Source organism: Rattus norvegicus, chromosome 1, assembly GCF_036323735.1.
Source record: "Rattus norvegicus strain BN/NHsdMcwi chromosome 1, GRCr8, whole genome shotgun sequence".
In the NCBI taxonomy this organism is placed as follows: Eukaryota; Metazoa; Chordata; class Mammalia; order Rodentia; family Muridae; genus Rattus; species Rattus norvegicus.
Genome location: NC_086019.1, coordinates 263202173 through 263210618, shown reverse-complemented (window position 1 = coordinate 263210618; position 8446 = coordinate 263202173). Strand labels below are relative to the sequence as shown.

The following is an 8446-nucleotide window of genomic DNA, read 5'->3' as shown; positions in this document are numbered from 1 at the left end:
GGAGCAGGGACAGTGGGATGGAAAGGGGTGGCCGGGAACCAGACCTTTGGGACAGCTGTCCAGGGTGACCATAGAAACATAAAGTAGCTCTGAGTGGAGCCAAGAGGGACCTAAGCCATTAAACATTAATTATGATGAGAGAGACTACTGCTGTTCTCCAGTACGGTGGGCTTCCGGCTGACAACTATCACACAAGAACTCTGACACAGAGAGCTGATAAGTGTCCAAGGTAACGGACACCCAACCCCCAAACTATCGTGTATTCAATATGTACTAAAATGTCACAGTGTAACTCGTAAACATGTGTTCCGAAGACCTGTTGAATTAAAAATATATTTCAAGAATATGGAATTCCAGGTGGTACGGCTGGGTTCACCTGACAGCCAGGGGGGAGAGCAATCCATGACTGTGGCAGTCACAGCAGGCATCTTGGAGGAGGAATCCTGACGGCCAGCCTCTTCTCAAAGATAGGATAAGAATAAGAGGGGAAGGAGAGGGTCATCTTCAGCCAGTCACTGGGATGAATGCAGCGAAGAGGAGCCTAATGTTGCCGAGATGATCGTTTCCTTCTGTCCCGAGAGAAACCCTTAGACGATGGGATTCTTTGGGACTGTGAGACTTTGCACATTTACCCACCCTTCTCATGTGATCCCTACCCACTTTACTGAGGGGGAACTCAATCTTAGAGGGAATAGTGAGGGAAGTGGTCTGCCCACGGAGACCACGCCTTCCGCTCTGATCTCGGAGACCACGCCCTTCACTCTGCCCACGGAAACCACGCCCTTCATTCTGACTGTGTAGACTGTGGCCTTTGCTTTGCAGGCATCAGTAGGAGGATTTGGCAGGGCCTTGTGCAGCTGCCTCTGAAGAGAAAGTCTCTAAATGCTGCTTCTTCCTCTCTGCTGCTCTCACTGAGTATCAATGAGGTTAGGAGATCGGCTGCTGGGTGGAAGCTGGAGGTAGGGAAAGAAGGAGGGAATTAGAAAGAACAAAACCATGTATCCACAGTGATGTATCCATTCCTTCACCCCGAGTCTCCTGAGCACGCACTGCGGTCCAGGCTTTGTGACAATCCACACAGAACTTGGGTTCCTGGCAAACAGTCCCTGTGCTCAGGGGGCATGAAGGGTGGCAGAGGTGAAAGGAACTAATCCAACAACAGTACAGATCTCCATAAGGAAAACCAGCCAGGGTGTGCCTGGGCTGGGACGAAACTATTCCGAAGCGCCGGGGGTTCTAGTGTGATGGCGTTCAGAGGCGCCACAAACAGTGAGTCATCTGTAAGGACTCCTCTCTGTGAATAAGCTTTAGTGTCTGGATGAACAGGAAGCACTCTGTAGAGTTCCAAAGAGATGGCTCAGTCGGGAAAGTCCTCACCACACAAAGAGCTGGACCTCAGTTCAATCCCTGGAATGGAACCCACACATAAAACAAATTTTAAAAGTAGGCCAGGTGGGACAGCTTGCTATTCAAGAGCTGGGGAGGCAAAGCAGGCAGTCACTGGGGCTCACTGGCCAGCCAGGGTGGTGAATTCGGCCACCAGGGATTGGTGAGTTCCAAGGCAGTGAGAGCCACCTCAAAAAATTAAGCAGATGTTACCTAAGGAATAACAATGGAAGGTATCCTTTGAGCTCCACACATATGACCAGGTTTCCCACATACATGTACCTATGTACATACATAATATATATACATATTTATATATTATCAATGACATTAGAAAAAAATTTAAAGGAGACCACTATTTTCCTAAAGGTGTGCTTAATGCCACAGTAGCTGTTATGTGGATGAGGAACAAGATAGGAAACATAGAAAAATAGGTAGAAAATCAGCAGAGTGGAGTTAACAATGAGCCAAGCCGGAGAGTTAGGAAGGCAGATTGCAAGTGGCCTTCTCCTGCTCAGCGGACTTGGAATGAGAGAACTTCTGGCACAGTTTCATGAAGAGATAGATGCTCTGGGACCAGTCACCTGGATAAGGAACTCAGGAGAGGACAGTGTGGTAGGGTCACTATGGTCACTACCGAAGGCCTATCAGACCTGTCCAACCTGTCGGTAAAGCAAAGACCACACTCTAATGGTCTTTTTTCCCTCCCCCTTCCCAAACTTACCTGGAGCTTCGCCCATTCATGAGCACTGCACTGCTCGCAGATGTAACTTGTCTGTAGCTTGTCTGTAGCTCCTCCTCACACATTGCAACAATCCTCCCCGTTTGTTCCCTCTGTGTTTCCTTTGTGTTTTCTGGTTGTTTGATTTTGTCTGAGGCAGGATTTCCTGTGTGTTCCAGTCTGGTCTTGAATCCATATCTTCCTGGCCCCATTTCCATCCTGCCTTCCCAGGGTACCAGCATACCCAGCTGTCAGTATCAGTTTCCGATTGCTGCTGTAACAAATGTCAATAAACTTAGCCATTATAACACATAAACGGTCTTGCCGTCTCAGAAATCTGGAACCAAGTTCATTTGGCCAACATCCAGGTGTTTTCAAGTCCTTGCTAAACAATCATGAGGACCAGAATTCACAGCCCAACACTCACAAGCAAGTCAGATACCCTCAGATCACTGTAACTCAAGCTCCCCGGCTCTAAAAGATCTGACACCTTCTTCTGGCATCCACGTATGCACAGGCATCCAAACACACACACTCACATGCATGCACACACACATGCACACGCACACGCACACACACACACACACACTCACACACATACACACAAATTAATCTTTAAAAAAAATAAAAAGACTGAGCATGCATGACATTGTCAAAGCAGAGCTGATGCAGCTGACAGAGTGACATTCTCTAAAAACACTGCAGCCACCTCCTGCATAGCCACCACGACTAGTCTTGTGCTGGGTCTTGCCCTGACCATCTGGGCTTCACAAACGCTAACCAGAAGCAGACGCTGATGATAAAAGAGGCAGATGAAGAGACCCAAAACTCCCAGCAAAGAGTTCTTGGAGAATCTGGGCTCACTTATATAATTTCTGTCTTCCTGAATGTACAATGAAAGTGTATATATTTAGGCTGTTGTGGGCATCATCTCAGAGCCAATGACATTAGATAGAATCAGACTCCTACCTAAGACTAATAAAAGTTTCTCACTCTAGAAGGAAAAGACAGGCAACTCAATTAAGACAAATATTTGCAGAACTGGGCTTGGATTTTTCTACCTTTTTGTTCAGTCTTCTGATAATACAAGTTAAATCCGTGGTATCAGGCTAGCTCATGCAAGTAGAATTTAACAGCTCTGTCCTTTTGCTGCCGTCTCTTTTCCTTCGGCAAAATGTCTTCTCAGCGCACACATGCCACGGCGTGTATTTTAACTTCTCTTTACAGATGAATAATATTCCAGTGTGTACTTAATGCACATTTTGTTCGTCTGTCCATCTGCTAATGGACACATTGCTGCTTCCGTCTACAGACTGTAATGCTCCTAGGAGTGTACAAGTGTCTATTGGAGTGCCTAGCCTTAGGCAGTAGGGAGCATCTCTCATCAGGGGTGTACGCCCTGAAGAGGATTTGGGTAGACTGCATGAAAAGTATGGTTTGGTTTGGTTTGGTTTGGTTGGTTTGGTTTGGTTTGGTTTGGTTTGGTTTGGCTTGGCTTGGCTTGGTTTGGTTTGGCTTGGTTTGGTTTGGTTTGGTTTGGTCGATTCAGAGCAACAGCAGCATTCTTTACAGCCCTTGTGTTTGCATAAGGTAATACGTGCACATTACTTCCCTTTTCTGGGTACACGTCACTGTGCATGGCAGGGGTGTGCAGCAGTGACTCCCCACCTCCTCACACAGTGGTGCCACAGGAAGCTGACAGCAGACAGGAAGTGGGGCCAGGCCGTAAAATCTCCAAGTCAGTCCCCAGTAACCCATTTCCTTCAGTGACTCCACACTTCTCTCTGAAATGTCCTACAACCTTCAAAACTAGCAGCCCCAGCTAGAGACCAAACGCTCAAATACATGACCCTGCAGAGGACATTCGCACTTAAACCACTGTGTGTGTGTGTGTGTGTGTGTGTGTGTGTGTGTGTGTGTGTGTGTACAGGTATTAAACAGATATATATACATAACTGGAGATACATGAAACTCAACATATTATGTATTTTAAAGTGTTGTGATGGTTAATTTTGGTTGTCAACCCAGCTGCGCTAAGTGAAACATACCTATGTATTTGTCAACTGGGCCATAAGGACTCTGATCTAATGACCGGACTAGTTTCTTGAGAGGTTCATAGTATGAATTATTTACCAGATGGTAAAAGGTTGGTGTGGGCCTGGTTGGATAAGATAGGTCCTTGTGGATGTATCCTCAGAGCTTACCTATTTCCCTGGCACCTTCCTGTATTCCTCCTCTCTCTATTTCCTGTCCAACAAGAAGTAAACACCTCCTGCTTTGTAATGTTCTGCCCAAGTGCACGGAGCCAATTGATCATGAACTGAATCCTCTGAAACAGGAAGTAGAAATAAATATCTTCCAGCCTTTAAGTGATTTATTTGGGGAACAACGCCACAGCAATTAGGAAAGGGGAACATGCAACATGTGTGTGCACAAGGTCAGAGGTCAACGTCAGATGTCTTCTTCAATGGCTCTGTGTCTTACTTCTGTTGTTTTGAGACAGGGTCTCACTATATATTTCTGGCTAGTCTGAAGCTTGGATTGTAGACCAGACTGGCCATAAACTCAGAGACTCTCCTATCATTTTTTTTTCAAAAATACAGGGTTTCTCACTTAACCTAGAGCACACTGATGCAGCTAGATTCGTTGGCCAGCAAATTTCAGGGATCTTCCTGGATCTGCCTCTTCAACACTGGAACAAAAGGTTTGCACCACCATACCTGAATCTTTATGTGGCTTATAGGGCGTCTAACTCCACTTTAGGCTTGCACAGTGGGCACTTTACTGACTGAGCCATCTCCCGGCCCCTTCGATTGTCTGTGCTGCAATTTCAAACTGTCGATCACATTTTTCAATGTTCTAAAATGTTTAGCTCCGGTGTATCTCTGTTTACCTACTTTTCCTTTGTTGCCTGGGCTTTTGATGCTATAACCAACAAAATAACCATCAATTTTGCTGTCATAAGTTTGTTTCACTGCTGTCTAAATACTAAGAGTTCTATTTTTGCTCTTAAATATAGGGCACCTTCCCAATGTGAGTTAGTTTTTTTTTTTTTTTGTTTGTTTGTTTGTTTGTTTTTTTGGTCTAGTATGAAGAACAGGTCTGACTCCTTATTCTGCATGTAGATGTCTAGTATTTCCAACCCACATTATTTTAGGAACTTCCTTCACCTACACAATGGTGCCTGCAGCCAGATTAACAATGTAGAAGTCCCTGGGAAGTGTCTCTGACTGGGACAGGCGCCTTGCCCGTGTTCTGTCACATCATCACAGCCTTTCACCATGTATGAGCTTTTAGTGCTGGACTCTCTCTTCTACTCCACTTTTCTCTGTGTCAAAAGCACTTGTTAGTGGCTTTAGAGAGGAAGGTATCCAAGTGTCTATTAGTGGTGTTGCTGTGGGATACTGCAGAGCACTGAGAACAAACCACTTACAACCAATAATGGCCATCGGTGAACCTCACAGGTTTGTCAGGAAGATGACACCAGACTCCCCCCGCCCCCGCCACCTCTCATTTAAGCTTGAAGGAGTCAGGACACAGACAGGAAGCAGCAACGTGGGAGAGACAGCCCGGGGAGGAGAGGAACGTCTAAGACCATGTTCCATCATTTTGGTCTGAGTGTTGGTTTGCATATATTTAATAAAACCCATCAAACGATACATCTGTAACTTGTGCCTTTTTCTACAGGCTCTTAGGTGGCAACAAAAAGCTTTTAAGATTTTGATAACTTAATAAACACAAAGCCTTAGAAACACCGGTTCTCGTGCAGAAACCAGAACCACGGTCCAGAGTCTGCAGGTCATCATGATCAGCTGGTGTGTCGGAGAGCTCGGCCAATCAAAACTCAGCCATGTCCGGGCTCCACCTATCACATCCACAGAGCGGCTGTCAGCTGAAAATAGCTCGCTAAGTTCCCAGCAGTGTGTACTACACAACTCATGCTCTGAGTCTATAAAGCTGACACAAACCAAGTGCCTTATCCATGACCAGCGTCTAATAATAAAATAATAAGGTTATACCTGTTGCTAATATGTCTATGACTGGGAGACAGCTCAACAAGCACAGACAATTAAATCAAGAGACGCAATAAGTTAATCCTAGGAGACTCTGGAAGAATGAAATTTGGCCTCGACGATGACAGTCACCAGCAGCCACGTGAGCCGCTCCGAAGCATCTCTGGTTTCAGGGAGCCTCAGGAAAGATGCCTTCCCCCTGTTGTCCACCTCGTACTGTTTTCCACAGTTCATGTTGCCTTTGCTGCTCCCACACCTTTCAAACATCTCTGTGAGCAGACATCAACCCCCCCACCAGCCCTGCAGCATCTCCTGTGCACAATGACCCGTGCTATTCGTATCTTATGCCAAAGGTGAGAAATCCCAGGCGTAAAACATGTGATCCTCTTGAGAGCAGTCCATAAGTGACAAATCTAGACTTCAAAATTGGGTGTTGAGGCCCTAAGCTGATCAGGTGACACGTGCCTATAATGCCAGTACTTAGGAGACAGGCTCAGGAGGACTGACAAAAGTTTGAAGCCAGCCTCCTCTATATAGAAAGTTCCAGACCTGCCAGAGCTACAGAGTGGGACCGTATCTTAAAAAGCAAAATTACAACACAGCAGACTTTATGAGCTGACCTCTTAAACAGTTTCACTGAGACCTCAGTGTTACTCAGAATCTTCCAGAGGAATAGAACCAATAGGGCTCACGTGTCTAGGAAGAGATTTATCACAAGAGCTGACTCATGGGAGTACGGAGAGTAAGAAGTCCCATGATCCCCCTTCCTTTAGCTGAGGATCAAATATGGCATCATTCTCTCCAGGACCAAAGGCCCTAAGCCAAGGAGCCTTGACCCCCAAATCAGAAGAGGATGCATCCTAGCCAGTACAGCAGGAGAAAGAGCACCTGTCAAACTTCCAGACGCTGGTTCTATCCTGGCCTCCCATGTCCACTACACCAGGAACGACAGACCATCTTCATCAAACCACTAAGGCCAATGCCGATCTGTCTCAACAAAACTCTCACAGGCGCACCCAGAGATGGTGCCTTGCCTGCTCCCCGGGCATCTCTTCGTATACAAAATTAACTTTCCCAACTTGTTCCCAGCCGCAAAAGTACTTGGGAATTCTTCTGAAGAAAGAAGACCCCAAAAGACAAAAGCATCCCAGGTCCCTGAGCATACAGTCCTCTCTAGAGCCCAGGAATCGTTGGCCTACCTCTGTCTCACTCAGCTACACGGGACTCACTCAGCACAGGGACAGAGCTGAGAGCACAGTACCACTGAGTGGCTGTCACACGTCTGCTGACAGAGGGAGGATCAGAGTGAAACTGTGACGGAAACATGACGGGAGACCATGAAAGCACTCAGGAAGCTCTCTCTTCTGTCCAACATCAACAGAAGTGGAGAGTCGCAGACAATCTCCTCACCCAGCTCTGGGACCATGAAGGCTAAGTTTAAATGCAGATTGACATAATCCGAGTACTGTCTTCTGGTTCAAATTTTGAAATCTGGTTCATCATGGACTTCTCAATTTCGTTAATTAAAATGTTCATGTATGTCAGTGAGCACCTCTGGCACACCTTCGCATTGGCCTACTGAACAATGCTATGCTCCCCTCTCCTGGCTGACAATGGCACGCTCTCCATATAGAAAACAAATGTTACACTGGGAACCAGAGAGTCTATGTCCAGAAGACTGGGCTCTGACATCCCAAAGACCTGGAAACACATTTGTTGGCAACTCCTCAGGAGACTTAAACAATATTTCAGTGCTTAATTAAATTCCAAGAACACCTGTTTCATCAGTTTATAAATTCCAACTGAAGTTTAAGCAAATTCTGCTTGGCATACAGAATTTTCATTTTCTAGGCTGTAACCACAGCAACACTTCCTCTGCACATCAATCATCCCTACACACACACACACACACACACACACACACACACACACACACACACTGAGAGCTGTGCACCTCGATTTTCAGTCAACTCTCTGCCACTCAAGGCCATAACACAAAAAATACGTTGTGTTGTTCTTTTTACTTTTCTCGGAAGGTCACCTAAAGTTTGGACACTTTTTCGAAGAGACTACAGTGTGATGAATTAAACTCCCTTCCCTGCCTAACACCCTGGAACGGAAATAGTTGTCCCTCTACTCAAGAGTCTCCAGGCCGTATGTCAAGCTTGAGGCTGGAACTCTCACATATATGCTCCCTGAGCTGCAGCCCCCTGAGCTGTGAGCTGGGCATGGTTATCAAGCCTCAGCACCGATGTAACAGTTAAGCCTCACAGCTAGAAATACTGAAGCAGGGACTAGGAGATGGACTTCCGAGACTCTAAAGTCT

At 46.2% G+C, this 8446-nt stretch overlaps 1 long non-coding RNA gene across 2 annotated transcripts; it reads left to right on the top strand.

The window, feature by feature from the left end:
• The first annotated feature begins 827 nt into the window (after positions 1–827).
• On the top strand, positions 828–5764 carry LOC120100059 (uncharacterized). 2 transcript variants are annotated; one of them, XR_005499747.2, is made up of 3 exons: positions 828–959; positions 4711–4811; positions 5572–5764. It is a non-coding gene; the product is annotated as an uncharacterized LOC120100059 (long non-coding RNA). The 2 variants fall into 2 exon arrangements; XR_005499748.2 differs by having other exon boundaries at positions 832–926.
• Positions 5765–8446: the final 2682 nt, after the last annotated feature.